Source organism: Hesperophylax consimilis, chromosome 3 (genome assembly GCF_061612785.1).
Source record: "Hesperophylax consimilis isolate HC1 chromosome 3, BYU_Hcon_1.0, whole genome shotgun sequence".
In the NCBI taxonomy this organism is placed as follows: domain Eukaryota; kingdom Metazoa; phylum Arthropoda; class Insecta; order Trichoptera; family Limnephilidae; genus Hesperophylax; species Hesperophylax consimilis.
The window spans coordinates 12,781,600-12,808,286 of NC_142838.1; the positions used below are offsets into that span (position 1 = coordinate 12,781,600).

The 26,687-nt window shown below is 34.4% G+C and overlaps 1 protein-coding gene and 1 non-coding gene across 3 annotated transcripts in view; both read left to right on the plus strand.

Moving 5' to 3' along the window:
- LOC149424976 (uncharacterized) overlaps positions 1–26,687 on the plus strand; it is a 177,375-nt gene that overhangs the window by 79,074 nt on the left and 71,614 nt on the right. The gene's annotated exons all lie outside the window — the stretch shown is intronic.
- TRNAQ-UUG (transfer RNA glutamine (anticodon UUG)) lies at positions 17,772–17,843 on the plus strand. Its single transcript has one exon. It is a non-coding gene; the product is annotated as a tRNA-Gln (tRNA).

Genomic DNA, 26,687 nt, shown 5'->3' on the forward strand with positions numbered 1-26,687 from the left:
GATATTCAATCGTAAAAGATCAATGGTTTCGTTGCTTGTGTGGCACGTAGCGCCGTCTTGTTGAAATTAAACGTTGTCCAAATCAATACCATCCAATTCCGGCCATAAAAAATCATTAATTATCTCTCAATAGCGTAATCCATTCACGGTAACTGTTGCTGTAGCCTCATTTTCGAAAAAGTAAAGTTCAATGACTCCGTCGGACCAAAACCGCATAAAACAGTCACACGTTGAGGATAGAAAGGCTTTTCAACAATAATTCTTGGGTTTTCCGAGCCCCAGATGCGACAATTTTGCTTGTTGATGAACCACCGAGGTGAAAATGGGCCTCATCACTCAAGATGATTTGCATTTGATTCACTCAAGTGAATTTTAATAATTTCAATGCGTTGTTGAAGCGTGTAACGTTCCATTTTTATCAATAGCGTAGTTTCTACTTGTCAAATGTGAAAAACGACAGCTTCAAAAGTAACATCTACTGTTTTAGCGGGCTACTCAAAATAACACCTCTTATTGGAAAACCCTGTATATATCGAATATCCCTATTGGATAAGACCGATATTTCATTCGAAACGTTATATACATTTCAAATGCGTGAGTACGCGTATGTGAACGTGAAATCCACAAGTTGATACAATGCACTGTCATCAACAACGAGTCTATCCGCCGAGTTTTTACTCGAGATAGGATGTCGGGAAGGGGGTTAATTTCCACTTCCAAGATTTGCATTCATCAAAGAAAACAGAAGTGAATTTCAAATAGATGTATTTAAAAAAAAAAAAATTTCTAAATGGGCAGGATAGCGGATTACATCACTAGGATCGCTGCGTAAGAAGTAATGCCGGGACACAGTCTTCAGTAGGCAGTATATTGTCGTTTTAATAGGTTTTCCACAACTTGTCAAAACCGCCGCACGTGCATTTGAACATTCTTAAAAACGATTATTGTCAAAAACAGATTCCTGTTTATTCTGATTTACCTATATATAACTTATAGTTATTAAAGTTCATCTTATAGTACTGCGCCATATTGGCAAAGCGAGAAATACTTATGTTCAATAATTTTGCCAAGAATTCGTACGACACGTAAATCATAAGAACTATTCTGTCTGTCAATACTTCATAATATAACGAGCTGTAATTAAGATAACATAACTTCTTCCCCGTCATTCTTCAATCGTTCTTTGGCATTTCTTCAACCATTCTTCATCAATGCTTCGGTCATTCTTCGACCATCTTCCCATAGTTCATCTCAATTATCCCGGGACATTCGAGGAAAACATCCCGCTTCGAAAGTCGAATTAATTCCCAGAACACTCTATAAAGGGATGTACGGCCATACGTCGCATTTGTCAAAAGATTCTTGTCAAAACATTTCGCTGACAATTCAATTACGTAGGTACCCATTTCATGGAAAACAGATTCCAATGGAAACAGCCTCCGCATCAGTAACCTGAAAGATGACATAACCGGACCACCCTATTTCTCAAAATCTGATTGCCAAAAAAACTATGCACAATTAATAAATGATTGCATGTTACTAATTCGTTGAATGAATGTATCCAGTATCTTTCTTTTGTGGCAGGTAGCTGAATTATTAATTCCCATTACATGACATTTGTAGCCTCGATTGTCAATCAATGCTTATTAAGTAAAGTCGAAAAATTAATAATAATTGGCAATTTAAAATATAATACACATTTTATTTTTTACAAGGATGGATCAAATATGGAATTGTTGTTAAATAACTTGGGTTTCAAACTATAACAAAAAACTGGTTTCACGAAAACATTTACATAGAAGGTAACTTATATATTTTACATCACAATATAAACACTATCACACTCCTTTTAAAAGCTTTTACACTCAATAAACGTTTAGGTTCACGCATATTTAAAAAAAATCATTTTAACAGTTTTGTACCTTTCAAGAAAATACTTTTAGTTTTGCTTTTATTTCCGAACACGTCTCCTACCTCTCTTTCTATCAGTGATATAGCGTCTTCAAAACAAACTACATAGTCGTGTATATAATTGAGAAGATTACATCTGAAATTTAAAGACAGTTTTCTGTTCTTTCTCACAGTCTTGAGAATAATAATTACTTAATAGTAGGTATTATAGGGTATTGATCTTGCCACGTGACTCTTATATGACTATATAAATTGATAATATTAATATACATGGTGTCCGGGGGTAAAGTGCGCTTACTTCGGGAGGTGATTCTACATGAAAAGTAAAAGAGAAATTTTTTTTCGAAATTCCATAAAAAAATATTTTTCCATAGAAGAATACTTATTTTCTCGTACAAACAATTCAACTTTTTAACCTGAAAACTACCTTAAAACATTGGAATTAAAAAAATATATTTATTTGTATTTTTTACTTTTAAAATCATGTTGAATCACTCCCCGACGCGACGTTGGCGCACTTTACCCCCGGACACCCAGTATAATTGTACTAAAAACTTTTTATACAAAATTTTGTATAAGGATGCTCGACAAACAACACCATATTTTTCTTATGATAACAATAATTATAGTATATTCGTCACGATCCTTGTACATTATATCAGTTATCTGTTATTAATAAATACATTAGACACAAATCAATCATATTAGCGCTCGAGGCGTGATGTTCCTAAAGTGTTATAAGTTGTGTCTTAGACCACCCACCGTATTTAAGTCTCGATAAATCACAAGGTAAAATCAATTAAACGATGTTTTCTGGCAAAGTTGGCATAGTTTTATTGGTGCTTTGATTTCGTGCCGTGCATTAATTATGTTTGAAAAATAAACAACGGATGCTGTCATTAAGAGGCTAAGATGCCACTGTTTAGTTAAATGCCTGCAATTTAAAAAATTTCGACGGTGCCCACATTGAATTAATTGGTTTGTGGGAATACGAATGATGACAACTCACATCCCGTAATGTTTCTAGGTGGGTTATTAAGTTATTATTAAACCATAAATCTGCTTATAAAGGAGAACAACGTACGAATTGATTCAACATGAATATTTTTTGTTAATGGAGAGAACAAATATATATATATATATATATATATATATATATATATATATATCCCGCTACATTTGTTGCGTCCGACCCCTAAAAACTCCATAGCATTGCAGCGTCCACCGACTTACAGCGTCCGATATACGGACGCTACAATGTTTTGACCTCAAAATTGGCCAGAACGATGCTTACCCCATGTAGAATCGTATGGCAAAAATTTTTGTGGAAGCAAAAAATGTCTCAAAATGTCTGGAAACGAATATTGAACGTTTGACATTTTGCCGACAGGTTCGCTACACGATGTATATATCGAGCAGTGTATGTTTTTATTCATTTCTACGATCTTGCCGCGTCCACGAAGTAATATAATTTTCGATACATAACGACGATCATGCTGCGTCTTCGCATTACATCGTTAGTATTGCGTCCTCAAGACCGATTACGAGTAGATATTATTTTATATACATAACGACGGTCGTGCTGCGTCCACGCATTACGTCGATAGTACTGCGTCCCCGTAGCCGCTCATGAGAATATACTATTTTTAACTCATAATGACAATCATGATGCTTCCATGCATCACGTCGATAGTATTGCGTCCCAGTGAACGATCACGAGTAGATATTATTTTGAATATACAACGACGGTTATGCTGCATCCACGCATTACTTTGATAGTATTGCGTCCCCCTGGCCGATAACGTTGAAATATTATTATGAATACATAACGACGGTCTTGCTGCGTCTACGCATTACGTCGATAGTACTGCGTCCTCATGGCCATTCGGAGTACATTGTTAAATATTATTTGAGCGTTTGGTTGAGTAAATCATCAGATTTGGCAACATTTGGTTAATTTACAACGATGCCGCTTGATACTCAGAACTAAGAATCGTCTTGCGTGGTTTTTAATGCATAACGACGATTTTGCTGCGTCCACGCATTACTTCGATAGTACTGCGTCCCCATGGCCATTCACGAGTACATTTTTATAAATTATTTGAGCGTTTGGTTGAGTAAATCATCAGATTTGGCAACGTTGGGTTAATTTACAACGATGCCGCTTGACACTAAGAACTAAGAAGCATCCTGCGTAGTTTTTAATGCATAACGACAATCGTGTTGCGTTTACGCATTACGTTGGTAGTATTGCGTCCGTTGTTGTTTTTTTTTTAAAGAAAGAGCGTTTTTTTGGGAGCGAAACCCGGTCGGCACAAAGTATAAAAAATAAAAGTGGTGTTTACAAAGTTATTGTTTTATTTTAAATTAAATATTGTTGTCAATTAAACAAACAATTTATAAGTTCCCGAATATTATCTGAATATAAAATAAATCTTATAGAATAAAATAAAAACCTCAAGATATGAATTGAAATCTAGCAAGAATATCGTAACACAAATTGTGAGGATTATTATTAATATATTTATAGAATTATAACTATATATTTTATCACACCTTCATACATGCAATGAAAACTTTAACTTAAATGAAATCAACAAAAAATCAAAATATAGAAGAATACGTATGTGAAACATACAGCGAATGCACTAAAATCTAGAACAATATAATAAATCTACTAACAATCTTGCACTTAAACATAAGGAGTATAATTTGAAACATGGACGAACTTCTGGTATACCTATGTATTTAACATTATGTCCACAACCAGATTTTTTAATACTATCCGAGGCACACTCGCATGCAATACATAAAAATATGCCAAGTATTCCAAACTACAAACAATATGTCACAAATTATCACAAAAATAAAAGTAGTGGAATTGTAGTCTATGCTAAAGAAAAATTTACTGATATCAATGTTAACGAAATACCAATATGTAACGCAAACTGTTTGTCAATTAATGAATCTAAATAATTAGCCAATTAATATAATCGCATGTATCGAATACATAGCTCTATTATACCCTTATAGTCCAGTAGGTACCCAAGCGATTCTTTCAGAAACTTGATCAGGGTGCTTAGGCTGTGAACATCTTGGAATAATTATCGATAATAACATCAAATGGAAAAGTCAAATAAACTCCACAGTAGACAGAATGAGAAAACTCATCTTTGTGTTTTTTAGACTTAGAAATACTGTATCATTAAAAATACTTAAAGGTATTTATTTTGCTCTTGCACATTCTACACTACTACAATATGAAATCGTGGTTTGCGGGGGGGGGGGTGCGTATAAATCATACCTACGTCCACTTGTGACAATTCAAAAAATATTAATAAAAATCATATTTAAAAAAGCCATATAACTATCCAACAATAAATGTTTTCCAAGGTTTCCCGGTTCCCCTTCTCACAAAAATTTATGACAAAAATACTCGTACATTAAGAACTTCAATTACATAAAGATTTATTTGATAAAAATAATATTCCATAATTAATTTTAAGCTAAATAATTATTTATATTGGAGGACTAACCGTACCACTAGTTCGAACTACAACAGCAAAACATCATTATTTATTTAACGGTATAAAATTATTCAATAAATTACTCCTGGATATATCTGAGGAAAATTATGACAGTTACAAAAAAAAAACAATTTAAAATTGTCTAATACCACCTAATAAATTTTCTTATTGTTTTAAATTATTTATTTATTTATTTTATTTCAGGGAAATCAACAGTTTACAATGTGGTTCATTTATACACGTGTAATTTACCTAACTGAGAAACCAATTGCAGATTTCCGCAATATTCTATTCCATTATGTATGTAAAAATTTAAAAACTATACTTACAAAAACTAAAAAATATTAAATTTATCGAAGAAAGCAAACACTTAGTGGCTTGACATTATACAAAATGAAACAAATACTTTGTTTTAAACCACTTTATTTTAATTTATATTTCGTCCACCGGTTTGGATTGAACCCAAATATTGTATAAAATAAATATAAAGTGGTTTAAAACATAGTATTGTTTCATTTTGTAAAAAATATAACGTTATTCAAGAGGGAGATTATTATAACATGAGATTATTTTAACTGGAGATTATTATAACAGGAGATTATTAAAACAGAAGATTATTATAACGTAATACTACATAATATATGTCATTACATAATATAATAACATTTTATGCAGTTTGGTACACGTTTAATACATTTTTAATATAGTTTTTATATTTATTTTGGTAACATTGAAGATAGAATCAGAGAGAATGTTATTATACATATGTTGAACATATTCTTCTAAGACAAGCATTTTTATTTTACTAGATTAGATGAGCGTGTGTGCCGTGTAGGTACTTTCAAATCAATTCTGCTTAATAAACTCCACATATTATGTTTCTGCTTATCATTCCTTGGTATTATTTATAACTAACCTGTTTTTATTACTTTTATTGTATTTTTTTGTAAGGCTATTAATAGTTTTTGTAATAATATTTGCAATATAAATATGTAAAAATATATTGTTGTCCTCTCCTAAGCACAAGCATCTTACTTATCAGAAAAAGGATTTAAATATTATTTAATATTATGTTGTAAATATTGTAACACTAAAGATGTTAAGAAATAAAAATAAAAAAAATATTTTTATTTTGAACTTAATGGTATTAATATGTTTAACTCATTAATTAAAATATTGCAATTTGAGGTTGAACTAATTAAGTTAAATATAAAAACAGATATTATTATATTGAATACGTAACGACAGAAGTTCTGCGTCGATGGTATTGTATCCTCGTGACCAATCACGAGTAGATATTATTTTGTATACATAACGACGGCCGTGCTGCGTCCACGCATTTCGTCGATAGTATTGCGTCCCCATGGCCGTTGGCGAATTTGTACATTTTTATGTATTGTTTGAGTCCTTGGTGAAGCAAAACGCCAGATTTGGCAACATTCAGTTCATTTACAACGTTGCCACTTAGCACTCAGAACTAAAAAGCGCCTTGCGCGGGTGGAAATTTTTGTAAGATGGTTTACAGTGGACGGTAAATTGATATCCCGACCTAAAAATGTCCAACCGCCCTCTGCAATGGAGCGAACTGGCGCGTTATGAAATGATACATTTTTACTAAGGATATCGTTGTAAAAAAAATTGTCGCACGCCTGCGCCCAGTAGGTACGTTTGTATACAAGGTGCAACAAGATATTCATTCAAACTTCTCACTATCAATAGACAGTTTGTTGTCAGGTCTGGTGTGTTTCTGGATGTCAAAAAAATAAAACATAAATATATATACATATATTTTTTATATACCGCACAAGAGTCTCAACCGCTCCCGTCTGGAACAGCGAGACTGTGGCATCCCCAATCTGAGTACTAGGGTGAAGGTATTGGGGAGGGGAAGAAGATGAGGAAGAGAAATGTAGAAAAGTACCTGGCTATTTATATCTGGTCACCAAACACGGCAAAAGCTTGGAAATAACGTTTCCATTCGGAATGGTGGTCACACACCAGGGCGATACTGAGAGTATATTTCACTCTGGAACGTGCTGCAAACACACTTTATATTATGTTTAATGTATTAATTGTGAAATAACACAAACAAATAAAAATTTATTTGCGCACGCCGGGTTTGACCGTCAGATTACGGGCTTCGGATTGCGAGTCGAGAGTCTTATCTCTCAACCACAGATGCTGTAATTAATTAATTAATTCACTATGAACGTGCAAACTTCACTAGAAAAGTAAGAAATATTTTGTGTTGTTTATTTATTTGTTAATTTATTTATTACACCTAATAGACGTTTACATTCTAGTTTAATAGTTGAGTATCGCAGTTATTATAAATTCTTCAAAATTAAAACAATAGAGAAAACAAAATAGAATGAAAAAAAAATGTTACAACAAAAGCGTATAATAAAATAAGATACATTGGTAAAAATGATAAGAAGTCTCACATCCTTAATATGTATGTAATTATTTGTATCTAATAAATAAATAAATAAAAATAAAAGTAGATATTCAAAATAAAGAAAAGATTGCAAAAATTATAGATGTCTATTTGTCTCGATATATAAAAGAATTAAAATAAACAATATTTATATTGATTATTTTTAAGGTGAAATATATCTCCCATATCAGAATAAGTCATGTAATCCTAAGGGGTTTAATAATATAAGGGGCATAACAACGGCCTAATTTTACCTTTTGAAACTCTCAAAACAAATCCAAGAGTCTTAAGGGCCTTATATACGGAAGACGTAAAAATTAAATCGACCTTCAAAACGCCATGTAACAAACAAATAATATACACTCGGACGCAAGAATATATTATTCAGTATGGACGTGAAACCTTTATTAGAATAGTCAGCAATATACGGCAGACGTAACAAATAAATTAGAGTGAACGGACGTGAAACCTATATTAAAAGGAACCTTCAATATACAAAAAATATACACCCGGACGTGAGTATGTACGTGACGCTAGAAATGTATGAAAGTGTAATAAACATCAAAACCTGCATTATTATGAATATTAAAAAAATATGATATTAGCGATTATCGTGAGTAAAATATAGTGCAATATTCACAAAAACAATCTAAAAAAAAGAACTAGAAGTGCTGGACGCCCAAAGACGGATTTACGCACGGACGCAATAAATGTTGTGGGACCTATATATATATATATATATATATATATATATATATATATATATATATTTATCCCCTCTCGTACTATGTTGATCTCGCGCGACGGTACGCCAGGTATATGTTGATCCGTTTGCATTTGTTGATCCACTCCGGATATGTTGATCCATTACCCAAGCTGGCATACATATGTAAATCCCTACAGATCAACTTGTGTCATCGAGATTTTGCTGTAAGCCACGCCCATTTTTCGGTGCCATATACATTTTACACGATTTATTTTGTTGATCTATATATTTCTGACAAACTTGACGGCTTGCATGCGTTGTAACTTAACCGCCAATTTCGCGCGCGCTGTCGTACTTTTTAGATCCTGTTAGTACATCCATATTCTATGAAAATGACTTTATACTTACAGAGGATAGACTGCCTCACGAGTATTTATATTGAAATGGAACTTTCGCAAACGTCAAATCCATGCTAAAAAAATCTTTTGAACTTGATTAAACAAAAATTGTAAATTTAATACATCATTTACTACGTTTCGTGACTTAGCAGGGGTGCTCGGGTTCAAAGGGTGAGGTTTGTCTAAGTCATTTTATAAGAGAAATTTTGAACATTGATTGAATAAAATTTTATTTTAATGTATCTTTTACCATCTCTCCCGACGTAAGTTTCTTGTAATGATTAAGTTGAAACAAAGCGTAATATCCATAATATGTGCCTATTAAAATTGCGGTGATTAGATTGGTGAGAATTAAATTTTTCAAATTTTAAATTGAAATTGCTGAAAAATTTATTCCAATTTGTTTTTTACTAAACATGGCTAAAGTCATTTCAAGCACCGATTCCAACCAACGATGTTTTAGTATATGTTCGTCAATCAACAGGAGCCATAATGTCTGTACATCAGAGCCCTCGAGAATTATTACAATTATGTGTACCGCCGCCCCGGGAGCCATTTATTAGATAACCAATACACCTACCATTAGTCACCGCCAACGATTTAGCGAGATAGTTGTTTATTTTTTGTATTTTTTTACATCGTCTCCACACAGGAGGCCCTAAGGAAAATCGTAACCCTCAAGGCCTATGTCATCTTTGTGAATGCTGTGTTGGGGGTATTTTGAAAGAAAGGAAGGTCAGTGAGTTCTGGGAAGGAAATAGGTATGGATGGGTGGGTAGTATTCTGGGGGTCAGTGTGTTCGAGTGATAAACATAAGATTCCAACTCTCCCACTGCGTTGCAAGGCGATGCGTTGAAAGAGGATTAATCGATCCGGCCCACCACGCATTTGGTAGGCAAGCGCATCCGCCGCCAAGAACCGAACAAACCTCACCCCATAAACCCGGGCACTCCTGCTAAGTCACCAAACATATCAAACTACTTGAGGTGGCTCTCGACTAGCAATCCGAAGGTCGCGGGTTCAAATAAATTTTATTAAAATTAATTTGCACTATTTTACAATTAGTGTTTGGTTATATCTGAATAGCCAGGTACTCTCCCACCTTCCTCCTCGTCATCTCCTTTGAGGTCTCCTTTGAGGATGCCATAGTCTCACTGGCTCCAGACGGAAGTTTTTGTAAGTCTCCATATTCAAATTCGGCGGTATGATTTTTTTATGTGACACCTATCACAAGAGCGCCCCTGTCTTTACACGTTAAATACATAGAAACTATGTCGCCAACCGGTTGGGCAGCGTTATGAGGCGGGTTAAGGTAGGGGCTGTTGGAATGAATTTATTAATGCTGGTCTTAAAGAGGCGCGAATTATATGGACGAGTAAAAACAGATGCTGATAGCTCGTTCCACATGCGAGCCGACTTACGGTAAAACGAGTCGGAGAAACGACCCGTTCATACATAGATAACATCAACTTTACTGTGAACCTGTGTTCCGCTCGAGTATCACGCACGTGCACGGTGCACCGGGGATCAATGCTGCTAGCTTCTTTTAACAGGCTCTTATAAAATACCTGTAGAATAGACACAGCATACGCACATTTCGTCATACATGATTTTACTGCACATATGCCTCAGGGATTTCATTTCTACAGTATTCTGTCTACTTTCAGCCTTCTTCTGCCAATTCCATGCCTCATTTCCATATATTAGGGTAGGTACCAGCACTACATTGTGGACTGCTAGCTTCGCTTCTTTGGACAGTTTTTAGTTAGCTCCAACCGCGTCCAATCATCCATTAATTACCCATTATAACCAAGAACCCGGCCTCCCCTACTAAGTCACGAAGCGTAATCAGGAGAGATGGTAAAAGATACAGGTTCAAAATTTCCTACATAACATTATTCCTTTTGCCGCCATTTTGGATTTTTATGGTCGAAAGGTATCCCTCAACCAGTTTCTTTCGATCCGGCCCGCCACGCAGTAGATGGGAAAACGCATCCGCCGCCAGGACTTAGACAAACCTCACCCTATGAACCCGTGTACCCCTGCTAAGTTATGATTTTTTTATGGATTTGTTTTTGCGAAATTTTCGTTTCAATCTAAATACGCATACATTTCTTATAAACAATTCAAGAAACACACGTCATTTTGATTTGAAACGGTACCATCTCACAGTCATTTCATGCGATATTCGACTCTAGAGACTAATACTTTGAGTTTAATATCACAAAAGATTACGGAATCACATAAAACCTTGTGATGAACAGTCCACCGATTGCCCCTTGATTGGTTCATTTAGTAAAACCATATATAGGGACACAGATCAACTTTGTCTAATAACTTCTTACCTGGATCAACATACTACGGGAATAGATCAATATATACGAGATCAACAAAATCTTTTGAACTTGATTAAACAAAAATGTAACTTTAATGCATCATTTACTACGTTTCGTGACTTAGCAGGGGTGCCCGGGTTCATGGGGTGAGATTTGTCTAAGTCATTTTATAAGAGAAATTTTGAACATTGATTGAATAAAATTTTATTTTAATGTATCTTTTATCATTTCTCCCGACGTAAGTTTCTTGTAATGATTAAGTTGAACCAAAGCGTAATATCCATAATATGTGCCTATTAAAATTGCGGCGATTAGATTGGTAAGAATTAAATTTTTCAAATTTTAAATTATGATTGTTAAAAAATTTATTCTAATTTGTTTATTACTAAACATGGCTAAAGTCATTTCAAGCTACGATTCCAACCAACGATGTTTTAGTATATGTTCGTCAATCAACAGGAGCCATAATGTCTGTACATCAGAGCCCTCGAGAACTATTACAATTATGTGTACCGCCGCCCCGGGAACCATTTATTAGATAACCAACACCCCTACCATAGGTCACCGCCAACGTTTAGCGAGATTGTTGTTTATTTCTTATATTTTTTACATCATATCCACACAGGAGGCCCTGAGGAAAATCGTAACCCTCAGGGCCTATGTCATCTTTGTGAATGCTGTGCTGGGGGAATTTTGAAGGAAACGAAAGAGAGTGAGTTCTGGGAAGTAAATAGGTTTGATGGGTGGGTAGTAATCTGGGGTTCAGTGTGTTCGAGTGATATACATAAGAATCTAACTCTCCTACTGCGTTGCAAGGCGATGCGTTGAAAGAGGACTAATCGATCCGGCCCACCACGCAGTTATTAGGCAGGCGCATCCGCCGCCAAGCCCCTCACATACCTCACCCCATAAACTCGGGCACTCCTGATAAGTCACCAAACATATCAAACAACTTGGGGAGACCTATGGCAGAAGTGTGGGTTATCAAATAAATGGTTCCCGGGGCGGCGGTACACATACCCTCCTCCCAAATTGTGATAAACTTCTACTTTCAAATGTAAAACATAATTTAAAACGTACCTAAATGACGGCCTCCGTTATCGAGGGGTAAGGCTATCGACTAGCAATCCGAAGGTCGCGGGCTCAAATAAATTTTACTAAAATAAATTTGTACTATTTTACAATTAGTGTTTGGCAACCAGATCTGAATAGCCAGGTACTCTCCCAACTTTCTCCCCGTCATCTCCTTCGAGGTTCACAATATCTTCAGTCTCACAACAACCCCAATTGGGGATGCCATAGTCTCACTGGCTCCAGACGGTAGCAGTTGGGACTCTGGTGCGATATTGCACCAGATATACCATCAACTTATTTTACCGTACATATGCCTCAGGGATCTCATTTCTACAGTATTCAGTCTACTTTCAGCCTTCTTCTGCCAGTTCCATGCCTCACTTCCATATATTAGGGTAGGTACCAGCACTCCATTGTGGACTGCTAGCTTCGCTTCTTTGGACAGTTTTTTGTTAGCTCCAACCTCGTCCAATCATCCACTAATTACCCATTATAACCAAGAACCCGGCCACCCCTACTAAGTCACGAAGCGTAATCAGGAGAGATGGTAATAGATGCAAGTTCAAAATTTCCCATATAACATTATGCCTTTTGCCGCCATTTTGGATTTTGATGGTCAAAAGGTATCCCTCAACCAGTCTCTTTCGATCCGGCCCGCCACGCAGTAGGTATTTTTTATTGATTTGATTTTTGCGAAAGTTTCGTTTCAATCTGAATACGCATACATTTCTTATAAACAATTCAAGCAACATATATTAGGGTAGGTACCAGCACTCCATTGTGGACTGCTAGCTTCGCTTCTTTGGACAGTTTTTAGTTAGCTCCAACCGCGTCCAATCATCCATTAATTACCCATTATAACCATGAACCCGGCCTCCCCTACTAAGTCACGAAGCGTAATCAGGAGAGATGGTAAAAGATACAGGTTCAAAATTTCCTACATAACATTATTCCTTTTGCCGCCATTTTGGATTTTTATGGTCGAAAGGTATCCCTCAACCAGTTTCTTTCGATCCGGCCCGCCACGCAGTAGATGGGAAAACGCATCCGCCGCCAGGACCTAGACAAACCTCACCCTATGAACCCGTGTACCCCTGCTAAGTTATGATTTTTTATGGATTTGTTTTTGCGAAATTTTCGTTTCGATCTAAATACGCATACATTTCTTATAAACAATTCAAGAAACACACGTCATTTTGATTTGAAACGGTACCATTTCACAGTCATTTCATGCGATATTCGACTCTAGAGACTAATACTTTGAGTTCAATATCACAAAAGATTACGGAATCACATAAAACCTTGTGATGAACAGTCCACCGATTGCCCCTTGATTGGTTCATTTAGTAAAACCATATATAGGGACACAGATCAACTTTGTCTAATAACTTCTTACCTGGATCAACATACAACGGGAATAGATCAATATATATGAGATCAACATAAGTATGCCAATTTGGGTAGATCAACATACTACGGGAATAGATCAATATATATGAGATCAACATAAGTATGCCAATTTGGGTAGATCAACATAAATTATGCATCCGATTTCCATACAAATTTTGAAAATTTTACTAACAGTATATCAAATGGTTTTTCTGGCAAACTGGCAACATTGATAATTATTGTACCACTGTTGTCAATTTATTCAGATGTATTCCATAATAGCCAAGTTATATGGTGTTAAAGGTGGATCAACTTAGTCTAACAACTTCTTACTGGATCAACATAATACGGGAAGAGGACAATATATATATATATATATATATATATATATATATATATGTATATGGTGATAATGATAACCCTGACGTGAGTGACCTTGCGTGACTGATATGTTTTCCTATAACCGTACTACTAAAGTTGATTTCTGGAATTGTGCATATAAAATTGAAATTTAGTAAACATAATGTTTGTAATCTGGTCTTAGATGAATTAAAAGGTAAAATAGGTTATTGCGACAACGCTCGTGGTTGCACTGAACTGAGTACTAATTGCACATAAATAAGCCGGTCGGTCGGTCAGACAAGCTGTCACCTGTGTCAAAAATGCTTTACAGTGCTTTTAAGATGTGCACAAATCATTCTCGAGCAAAAACCAAATCTGATTTTTTTTTAATTCGCATGCACTCAAAACTGACTTATTATTTCAATAAATACAATTTTCGCAATACTTTTCGAATTAAATAAAGTGAGACAGCGAACGCAGAAACACAGGGACAACCTAGTGACAGTGCGTCGTATTCTACTACTCTGCTAGTTTGTTTGTTCATCAAGACTGAGGGTAAAAGCCGCCCACTGATGGGTGAGCATGTGCGCGGCGAGCATGAGCGCGGCGAACATGAGCGCGGCGAGCATGAGCGCGGCGAACAGTCAGCCATATACTATATTTAGAATTAACTCCTTACAATACATCGCACAGACGCAATACAACGCATTACCTAGTAACCTAAAACATCCATTAACAAACAAAAAAACATTGGCAAAAGTTTATTTTCTTTTTATTTTCAGCTTTATTAACAAGTGACACAATCTTTTTTACCTCTATTACTTCTGTTTATTTTCTTAATATATTTTTAACTATCTAGTCATTTTTAAATCTATGTCGCTCTTCATCAAACTCCCCTTTAAAATACTGTACAAATATTTTCGTTTTAATTGTACAATGTTGTCCTTCCTTCATTTCTAATGTATACAAATATATTATAGCTTAAATAAATTTTAAAAATATATGTTTTTCATTCCCAATTCTCAAGTCCACATAATACCTACCACATCATATAATAGGTATATCGCAATCAAAAAACGTTCACATTATAATGATTGCATGGATTGAAATGACGTATAAATTAAAACCCAAACACAAAATGTGCTCTTCCATATAGTATTTTTTGTACATAGTTAAATCATCGCTTATCACTTTATCACATAGAAAAATACAATTAGAGCCACTATTTCGTACTAATTAATATCTTGTCGCAACGTGGTCCACTAACGATAATCGGTGCACACAGAAAAAAAGTTTTGTTAATTAATAAAAAATCTCTTCAAATTATTGGTCATTTAAAACCGGGATTGTAGGCCAGTTTCTGATAAACTTTTAGTAAATTCTTAACATATCGGAACATATGTGCACTCCCCTATATTTGACTACAGTGACGAAATGTGAAAATATTAGGATTTTTATTAATACGTGTTCCAACATCGTGATAAAACATTCGTATTTTACTAGGAAACCTTTAAATTCGTTCGTTAATCTCCTGCAATCCCGTTTTTAACAAGTTTACGAATAATTTGGAGAGATTCTTAATAAATTATCAATTTTCATTATTAATAATTTTTCCCGGTGTACGCTCTGCGCATAGACCGTTTGTAGTTTCCTGTCGGTTGGCGAGCAGTCGGTCGGTAGAGCGATGGAACCGTTTTTCGGACTAATTGGACAGATGGCACAGAAGATTCTGAAGACTCTGAAAAGATCCTTTTTAAAAGATGAGAAAATAAACTCTTATACCGTTCTTTACTTATACGTCTTACTTCAATATGCTGAAAGTGGTTGCTTGCGACTTTCACCCTTTTCCAGAGATCTCTGTGCCGCATGAATCGAAGACCTCTTCCTTTTACCATCTACCACTGGCTTCCATTGGCAGGGAGACCAATCTCAGCCCGCCCGGTCGCATTCCGTGCGGCGTTTTTCAGAGCCGCATTTCTGCTTTCTGCCCCGCGCGGTGGAAACGCTCCCCTACAAGGGCAGCGGGCAAATTGGCCGCGCGTTAACAGTCAAGATGGTAATGTGGCCACTTAGGAACCGGCAATGAAGACGTATATATTCGCGGTGATCACTTCAAATACGGTGGTTAATAGCCAGAAGCGTGCTGCTGCGCTTCCCCGAAGGATATGCCCTCACGACGGGAGATGTGGATATGGCGAACGATCTAGTTTTTTTAAACCCATCTGTATGACAATTGAAGTAAAAATACGCAATCTTATTTTTTCCACGCTTACCTTCTCCCTTTTTCGTTGGTAAAAAACAATTTCGACGACTGCAGGTAATAATATGAGAGAGAGAGATGGTTGAGAGTAGATTTTTAAAAATAACTAAAAGCATTTGAACCGGAATACGTTAGAAGGACAATTTGGGAGGCGGTATCGCTGCCCCGGGAACCATTGGATAACCTACACCTCTGCTATAGGCCACCCCAAGTGGTTCAATACTTTTGGTGACTTAGCAGGGATGCCGTCCATTTGTTCTGGTCCTGGCGGCGGATGCGCCTGCTCACTCACCCCGTGGCGCGCCGGACGGGTTGAGGGAGTCTTTTTAACTTCAGCAGGACTCGTATCGTCTTGCACCGCAGTGCGAGGGATGGATTCATACATCCGTCACTCCTGGGCCCACTGACCTCCAGATTCCTACCCACCCTTCATATCTTTTTCCTTCCAAGAACCTCCTCTAAATCCTACATCCAGAGCAATACTAAAGATGATTTAGGCCCTGAGGGGAATTATTTTCCTCGGGGTTTACTGTGTCTTACCGAAATGTAAATCTAATAAAAGTCGCAGTCGGTTTGTTAATTAATTTTCCCATTTAATTAAAAAATTATTTTTATTTTATTTGTTGCATGATGTCGATTTATTTGCTTACTTTCTTATTTTTTTATTATGTTGTATTGTGTGCATAGATCAAATCGTAAGCTATCCTATATAGATTACACTACATTGCACAACCTATGCGTATAATCCGGAATAAAATAATAATTATAACTATTATTATACGAAACATTTTCGTGCAGTTTTAAGTAATAACAATTACGTCTTTTGTGAAGTACTATTTATCCAGACTCACATTACTCACTTTGTAAATAGATTTTTCGTGGGAAATTTACAATCCTACTGATTTCATCTAGAATTACTTTTGTTCCTTTACATCTTATAGTATTCTTATAAATTAAAATTTCAAATTTCACATTTACACATGTGTGCGCTAGACCATCGATATTTTGTACAGAATTTTAAGAAAAGTTGTAAAATAATATTTTACTTAGTTGAAAAGTTAATTGTAAAAGTTGGGTTGTGATAAAAAGTATTATTTTTGGCGACAAGTTGGAAGATTTGCTTAAGTGATTTACTAGGAAAAAAACTGGATTATGCAATTAGAAAAAAACAAGGTTCTGTGGATATTCGAACCCTGATCGCTGGACTCAAAACTATTTCACTGCGAAGCACATCGAGAGAATATTATGATGTGAACGTTTCAATATAACAGCACGTCTATCTAAAGTGAAATGCTGACGACCTGCACGACTGTGTAATCGATTCGTCTGTACCAAGTTAATCTATCACAGAGAGTAGACTTGGATCTCATCTCGCGTGAGATTCTCACATCGGTTCCATGGTGTAACGGTTAGCACTCTGGACTTTGAATCCAGCGATCCGAGTTCAAATCTCGGTGGAACCTGCACAATTTTTTTTAAACGCATTTTTAAGGGATATAAAGATTATTTTAATGTTAATGCTTGCTCACTAGATTTACGTCAAGACTAGTTTAAAAATGTGTAAGTATCTACCCAAATAAAAACGAGATTTCTTTTCTTTTTGTTTATTATTTTTTCACAATTAAATTCCCACTTATTTGAGAGCTAAATTCGATTATTATTATTTAATCCTTGTTTATCTCACAAATCTAATCACATTTTCTGGGACATCTTTTGTAATACCAGTTATCATTTGTTTGATCTAACTAGTAGATAACTAACTACTTTTAAGATACACAGTTAAAATTGAATTTTCACATATTTTCCAGTATTTCCGTATAAAATGACAAGAAATGTTTGAAATTATTTTACGAAATAATTATATTACGCTCTTTCTTTTAAAATTTTCACTATTAACAGATTCCGTGGGATTTTATTTGAATTATTTAGTTGCCTTCAGAAACACGATTATTAAACCTAATTTATTGGCATGTGCAAATCGGTTATATGTCAAATTATAAGCAGATTAAAATATACATATTTAGATATCTTAAATAAGTACATTTCCGTATATTTTAGTAAGTAAAATCTGAATAACCTTATCGCGTTAATAAAATAGCATAATATTTGAAATATACAATGTTGTATATCTTGTCCAGAGATGTGCAAAATGGGTACCCAAAACCATTTGAAATGCAAAATGGAAATAGGTCAAAACTTTTCCATTTGAAAATGCAAAATGCAAAATGGTTTTTAGAAAAGCATTTCAAATGCAAAATGCAAAATACCTATTTTCAAAATGCATTGAAAATGCAAAATGGTTTCTCAGATCAAACAATTAAAATAATTATAGAATTTTTAAACAGTTTTGTCATTTAATAATGGACATCAATGTAGAACAAACATATTACATTATGGTAAATCAAAAAATGCCACGATTATGAACCACAAAAAATTTGCGCGCGACTAATGTTGGCAACGTAAAAACATAGAAACTGCTATCTAACATTTAATATTACAGCGTCATGGCCCCATGTTCAGTATTTGAATCAGTATTTTTTGTAATGGTATCAATAAATTGCCAGGGCTTCTACCAGGGAGCAACTTGACAAATGTAAATTACCTCTTATAGCGAGGTTGAGGACCGACTGATATTTGGGGCTTATGAAAAAAAGATGAGTGGAGATAGTAGGAAGAATGTTGCAAAAAAGCATTTAAAATGGAAAATGCATTGAGAAAAGCATTTAAAATGCAAAATGCAAAATGGTTTTTAGAAAAGCATTTAAAATGCAAAATGGAAAATACCCATTTTGCATTTTGCATTTCCATTTGAAATGGATTTATTTGAAATAAAGTACATCTCTGATCTTGTCTAGGTGATAAGAACAGTTTTATACACATTAGTTACACAATACTTGTAGATAATAATAATTGTAATATTCTTAGGACGGTTTGTTTCACAGAAGTTGAACAATTCATCAAATTACAAAGTTAATTTTCAAGGATAATATACAAGTTCTGTTATCATATTATTACTGGCCAGTTGTTACAGAAAACTTCATTAATAACAGAACTTGAATTTAAACTTTACAGAACTTGGAAATTACCCTTGAAATTTGAAGATTTGTTCAATTTCTGTAAAACAACCCGTACTTACACTTTTTTATATTTGAATACTACAAAAGTTAAGGAAATTATTGGGAATCATTCAGGAAATGTTTCGAGACGATACAAAATTGAGAAGGGATTAAGAATGTGAAAGAATGCGAAATTTTCCAGTAACGGGTACCTGTTTAAAATAAATTCAAATTAAAATGGATTTTGAAGAAATTGCAATTACCCAGTTTTCATTTTGGCAAGTCTAGTTACATTCTTGCTAGTCATAAAAACCTAATTATTTTTACCTTTAAAAAAAAACCTTCGCTGCGCCATCAAGCAAAAATATAACTCTGTCGTTTTATTGTAAATCCTATTTAAATGAAAAGTTGAATTTTCTTTAATGCTTAATATTTGTAAAGTTTAATATTCTGTAAAGTTGATCATTCTGAGATGTTGAATACTCTGTAAAATTGAATGTTCTGTAAAGTTAAATAGTCTGTAAAACTGAATCTTGAGTATAAAATTGAATCTTCTGTAAACTTGAATCTTCTGTAAATTTGAATCTTCTGTAAAGTAGAATCTTCTGTAAAGCTGAATTTTCTGTAATGTTGAATCTTCTGTAAATTTGAATTTTCTGTAAAGTTGACACTTCTGTAAAGTCGAATCTTCTATAAAGTTGAATCTTCTGTAAAGTTGAATATTCTGTAAAGTTGATTATTCTGCGATGTTGAATACTCTGTAAAATTGAATTTTCTGTAAAGTTAAATAGTCTGTAAAATTGAAACTTGAGTAAAATTGAATCTTCTGTAAAGCTGAATTTTCTGTAATGTTGAATCTTCTGTAAATTTGAATTTTCTGTAAAGTTGACACTTCTGTAAAGTTGAATCTTCTCTAAAGTTGACACTTCTGTAAAGTTGAATCTTCTGTAAAGTGGAATCTTCGGTAAAGTTGAATGTGCTGTCACTCTCACGGTATTACGAAAATGGCTGATTTCGCAGAGGGCAATGCCCTACTTACCGGCAATGAAATACCTTTCACGCGGAGCGCTGTTTCCTAGCGCAGTATAATATATTATACTTGACCCAAATGAACCAAGTTCATTGGCTAACTTCGAGATAAGGAAGCGATCGGCGCATTCTGTCCGAATAGGAAGCGGGAAATTATTAAATTGCTCCAAATCGAAATCGGATTTATTTTTTTTGCTTTCTTAGAAATAAGATGTACACATATTATTTCCTTAAAAAAATACATATTTAATATATTTTTTAGACTGAATGCTGTAGAAAAAAGATTCTGAGTTTTTTAGGCTGAGACGCATGTGTGGTAACAGGTAAATTTGGTGCTCCGGAAAGAATGCACGGCTGATGTTAACGTAATGAGTAAGGTTAAGAAAATAATAAGAGTATCACCGGTCGCTGGCCGAGTTGACATCGCGTTTGGGTCTCACCCAGGCGTAGTGTGTTCAATTCCTCGGCTGGCTAAGTCCTCCATCACAACACAAGCAACATTTTCAGCTTACTTTGGTGGTAGTAGGAGATTTTCAAATATTGTCAGGTTATTCGTAACCCGGGAATGTTTGTCTTTATTTTTCAAATCAAATGCCTACTTAAGTCTGGTCATCAAGAGTCAGAATAACTGAAGAGTGTGTATGAGATGGTGCATGCATGTGAATTAAGCAAGTAGCGTGTGCCATGAATCATGGCTCATGATAGAGTTATGAAGCGGTCCATCCTTTCCGGAAACATCGGATTTACCAATTTCGGTTGTGGGTCTGTCTGTGATTGTAATTTCAAATTCATTTTCAAAATTGGAACCGATGTGTCAAGAATTCATACATTTGATGAGCCTACCTAAAATATAATATTTTTTACCAGAAAATTATTTTAATTCTATATTTGAAATTTGCATTTCCTTTGTTTACGTTTCTTCGGGTTAATCTTAGGTTAGAATAAATTTAGTGATTGCGTGAGGGACTGCGTTTTTTTATTAATATATTACTAGAAGTTATGTGAACAGTTGACTTCGCGTATTGTTTTGCGGAATAAAAAGGTACTATCGAACATGGCTACCATCATCATCGAGTTAATACAGGACTTCGCTACGTTCAGTCAAACAATTATTATAAAGCACAATTTTCATCTTAGATTTAATTTAATAACATGCTTATTCTCGTGGAAAATCCTATAAAATGTAAATTTATGGTGGAAATAAATTAGCAGTAGCTTTACGATTTCTGTGCATTGCCCCGGGAGTGAAGTGGTCGTAGATTTTGTTCAGCTGGTTGATTCAATCGAACTGGTTCGATGTATCCGACTTTATGCAGGAATAATGGACTACACAATTACATAATACACCAAAGTTCCGTGTTCCGTTAGCGCAAACAAACATGTGGTTGTTCTGAACTCTAATTCACAAGTCAATGACATTACTTAGCACCTGGCTATATGTTTTTAGTAAATAAAGAGTCAGCTGATCGTTTTGATTTTTAATCTATCAGATCAGAAACATCGCATCAATTTTTTTTTTAAATTTACTTTTAAAAATTAAAGAAAACCAAAATTTCCTCTGCCTAATTAAGTCGATGCACTACGTCGTGTAATATTTTAAATTGAGTCGCTATCAATAACAACCCTTACGTAGATGGCGATAAGGTTTAAATAACCGCCTAACACCATCCGCCTGTTTTGATTTATGCAAGAAAAAAACATGGCCAAAAAGTGCCTTTTATTTTATTTTGTGGATGTTCAGGCATAAATATTTAATTTTTTTTCGATCATTTTATAAATAACTTAATTTGCCACATTATACAATAAAATCATAACCGAAAATGGGTTCGTAAGTAGGAGATTTTGAACTTTAAAGCAGTTTTCATAGTGCCTATACATAATTTTTTTCTGGGCTTATAAAAAGATTTCAAAGGTCAAGATGTATTCTACTCGCAATATTTAATTAAAGCTTCTGAAACATTTCTAGGCGACCAAATTTTCAAACCAAAAACACATGATTTTGCATTACTACGTATGGCATCGCCTTAATTATAAACCGTACATTATTTTCATTTCACGTGAGGAATTATTTATTATTGCGAAAGAAACGTCACTATCTTAATAACAATTGTTTTTTTCAAACTTTCTTCAGGTAGATACTAGGTACCATAATATTGAAGAAATTCTAATAAAAAAGTCCAAGTAAACACGAAAATTTCAAATTTGAAAAAATAATCTTTTTTGAACCAGATTTACAGACAGACGAAATGCAAAACGTTCGAATTAAAACTAACTGAAAGGTGATGCGAAAGCAAACGTAACTAGTTTTACCAACTGGTTTCATCAGAGTTATTTTTTAAATATTTTTTTCTTTGGATAGGTATTTGAAAATATGAAACAAACGATGGCGTCTTTTTGTAATTTTTAAAAAAGCTAACAGTTTTTTCAAATCTTCGTAGAAAGCAATAGGTAAACGTTCATCTAAAAATTCTAACCAGAAAAAAATGTTCAAATTTGATGACACCAGAGCTCGCTGTTCACCATTACAGATTATTTTATGTAAAATCCACACAAGCGTTCTAACTGGGAGTCAGTGAGACCATGGCATTCCTGATTGGGGTATGCTGAAAGGCTGAAAGTAAGTATAATTGGGAAGAAGGTGGGAGAAGGAAGGTGGAGGTTATTCAGATCTGGTCACCAAACATGGCTAAAGCCATTTAAAAAAAAACGTTTTAATTCTTAATTTTGGTCTTTCACCAAGCTGACATTGAGAGTAACTTCCACTCCACTTCCATCAGGAAGGGTTATTTTTTTAATAAGAAAAGACAATGTTAAAATCTGTCACTTGAACAATATTCATTCAACTGGTTTAAACTGAATACAAAACCCCAATGCAGGTCAACTGCAAGCTTAAACCTGAGTTGACAAATCGACTTACCTTTTGTAAAATAAAAAATAGCCACTGAGTAAAAAGGGAAAATGGTTTTCCTACCAAGGTTTCAAATCAAAGCAATTCCAAGGTCGCTTTCTTATCAATTCTCAAGCAAGTTGACTAAATCTCTGCATATTGGAAATCTGATCCTGATACCGTCAAATATTTCGCACAGTAACAAGGTGAATGCAAAAGGAAAGTGTTTATGTAAATATCCAAATCATTATGTTGGTGGTTTTTGCACCTAGTTTGGCGAAGTGGTCCCATTTTGTCGGCATCGGTCGGGGCTTGCATTGAACTCATAACTAATTTTTAGCTACATTGCATTCTAGATTTACCGTTAGGATAGTAACTATTATATTTATACCAACTCTCTGGGAAGGCGGTTACAGACACTTCCTTATTTATGCAATTATACCAAATAAGTAAATAAACTTTATGTTTTGGTAAACTTACTTGGTATTCAAATATTTATTCATATTATTTTACTAGCTGACATGTACCAAGCGTTGCTGGGGGTTATCCTTAGTAGATAGAGATATACAATTGCGGATTTTTCTGTAGGCCTTTTAAAGTTATAAAATTCTTTAGTATAATATGTTGATGTATCTCATAAAGTTTAGCCAACGTTAGTAATGTCATATTTTTTTACGACTTCATTACAATGTATCAATTTTTCTCTACTTTCTATAAATATAATATGCATGTATTATATATATAAACCTTTCGGAAGAATTTTTCTAAATGATAGTGCAAACCTTGTCACAATCCGGTGCGTAGTTTAGAAGCAGTAAGTATTGCACTGTACAAGTACAGCAGTTGTAGTAACTAAGCGCACAAACAGACAGACGCGGATCGTGACTTTATTTTATACTATTTAAAGATATCAAGATCTGCTTGCATGTATTTCTGAACGGATAATAAAGTTTGTACATGGCTGTTTGTGTAAATTCAGGTCTCCAGCGACCAATTTTTTCAGAACATTGGACAAAAACAAAAAACATTGGGCTAACATGAAACACCTCAATGTTTCATGTTAGCACAAACAAATGGTTCTATGTTTTTGATATTGATATTGCTTCAAGCCAGACGATGGACATTGCTAGGCTGCCCGAAACGTTGGATTGAGGAGGGGGAAGTGCAACAATCATATATACAAACCGCGTGAGATTGAATATTATTATATCGTAATATATTACACGACAAGAGTGGAAGATAGGTACCTTCAATAAGAGACCGCCATCTATGGTCGAAAAATTGCTTGAATTTGCTTTAACTATGTTTATTAATAAGATCCGAGCAGTCTGTTACTTCTCCACTTCGTCTGTATTTATTTCTCATATTTCTTTCCGATTCTTTTTGCTTTTGGGACTGAAGTAATCTAAATAGCTCCATTCAGAGGGATTCTAGGTTGTAATCAAGTTCTATGCAATCGAATAGAATATTTTAACCTTAACCAGTATGGTTGTCGTATCCCCTTTTTCAAATTTCGAATAAGTTAATAATTATAAGTGGGTCTATTCGTTGGAACGGGAAAATTTGAGCAGTGTTCGCACTGCGCACCTAACACGAAAAGCAGCTGCTGAATACGAATGTATTTTTACAGAAAATATAAAATCTGAACAATTTTTTATTTAGTATTTACGCTTTTCATGACGTTCGGATTTGGTAAACTTTTCTCTTATCTTGAATGTACTAACCATCAAACAATATAAATCTAGATATATTAAATCAATGGACTTCCCAAAAAGTTACACTGTAAGTGGGTCTTTTACTTGAAGTCAAAAATTATTATTGTGCCTCAGGTTTGAAATGGAGGAATTCACTTTGGTGATTTCGGTACGGCCTCGTGTCTTGCTATAAGATTCTAGTAGGAATCATTCTAACTATTGTAAAGGGAAGCTGGTAAAACTATTCCGACCTCCTATTAGAGTCTTCTACGAAAGATAGGTTTCTTAATAGAATATGGTAAGGAAACGTTGTTTAAATTTATTTATGTTTCACCTTACCAGTTCTTCTACTTGACTCTTATAAGAGGTCACAATGTGTCTACCAAAGTCACGGTAGTGAATACACACCATGAACTCCTTATCTGAACGGTGGTTCATCGAAGTTATAGGACTGAAATAATAAAGGCTCTCTTTATGTTTTAATAATAAAATAAAAACTAAACCTTTTTTAAAAAATATTATTAGATTATTTTTTTGTTCAGCCAGTAATAAGAGCAAATTTTTTTAGATAGTGAAATATTCTAGGCCTGTAGGCAATACCCCATTTCCGACATTTAAAGATATCCTGTTTAAAACTCAATATTACTATTTTTGATATCCGATAAAGCCTGGATACAAACGAAATATTGTGCGCATATTCAACATTATTAAATAATTATGTTACAAGAAGGTAAACGTTATTTAAAAAAAATATATATTTTAAGGGTAGATATTGTCACACTAAAATTTGTTTTGAAGCCATAGAAATAATTATTGATTGGGCATAAACATTGACTTGATTTAAGGAATAATTGGTAGCTATTTAAAAGTTTTTTTTTTAAATATTTTCTTTAAACAGGAGGTTCTGAGAAATACAAGTTCCCTTGGTTCTTATGTCATCTTTGAGGATGAAAGGGTCTTTGGACAGAAAAGACATAAGGAAGTTATGGGAAGGAAATGGGTATGATTTATAGTTATGCACGTTATGCAGTTATTTATTACAAAAACATCAAATCTAACAGGAAACTTAAGAATACCTTGTGGATATTTTCCACGGAAAACCATTTAAAATGAACAATAATACAATGTAGGAAAATTGTAGTTAAAGGTTCCCGTTTTCAACCGTTCGATCGTTTTTTTTATTTATGTTCGAATGTAAAATTTATATCATTATTGATAAAAACCTAGCGGTAAGATATATTTGCGAGGTTCATGCTTATCTATTAGTAAAACGGTTGAATTCATTTAAAAAAATATATATATCAGCAAACATTCTAATAAGATTCTTGTTAGAAATCAATCCCTATTAAAACTAGGCGAAAAAGTAGCTCCCAACACGTAAAGCTCTCTCCAATATGTAAAAAAAAACCTAGTTTATTCTTACACTATTGGGTAGTGCACGGGGGTAAGACAAATCTAGGATTCTAATAACATTACACTTGAATTTAAAATAGTGTGAAAACGGAATTGCTAGATGCATTTTGAGTCTTAGCGCTTAGTAGTCACCCCTAGAGAGAGGGAGTGAATCATTTAAATTGGAATGACCCGCAGTACAGAACTCCTTCAATAAGTCTAGTACCGCCAGTGGCGTGCACCGAATTT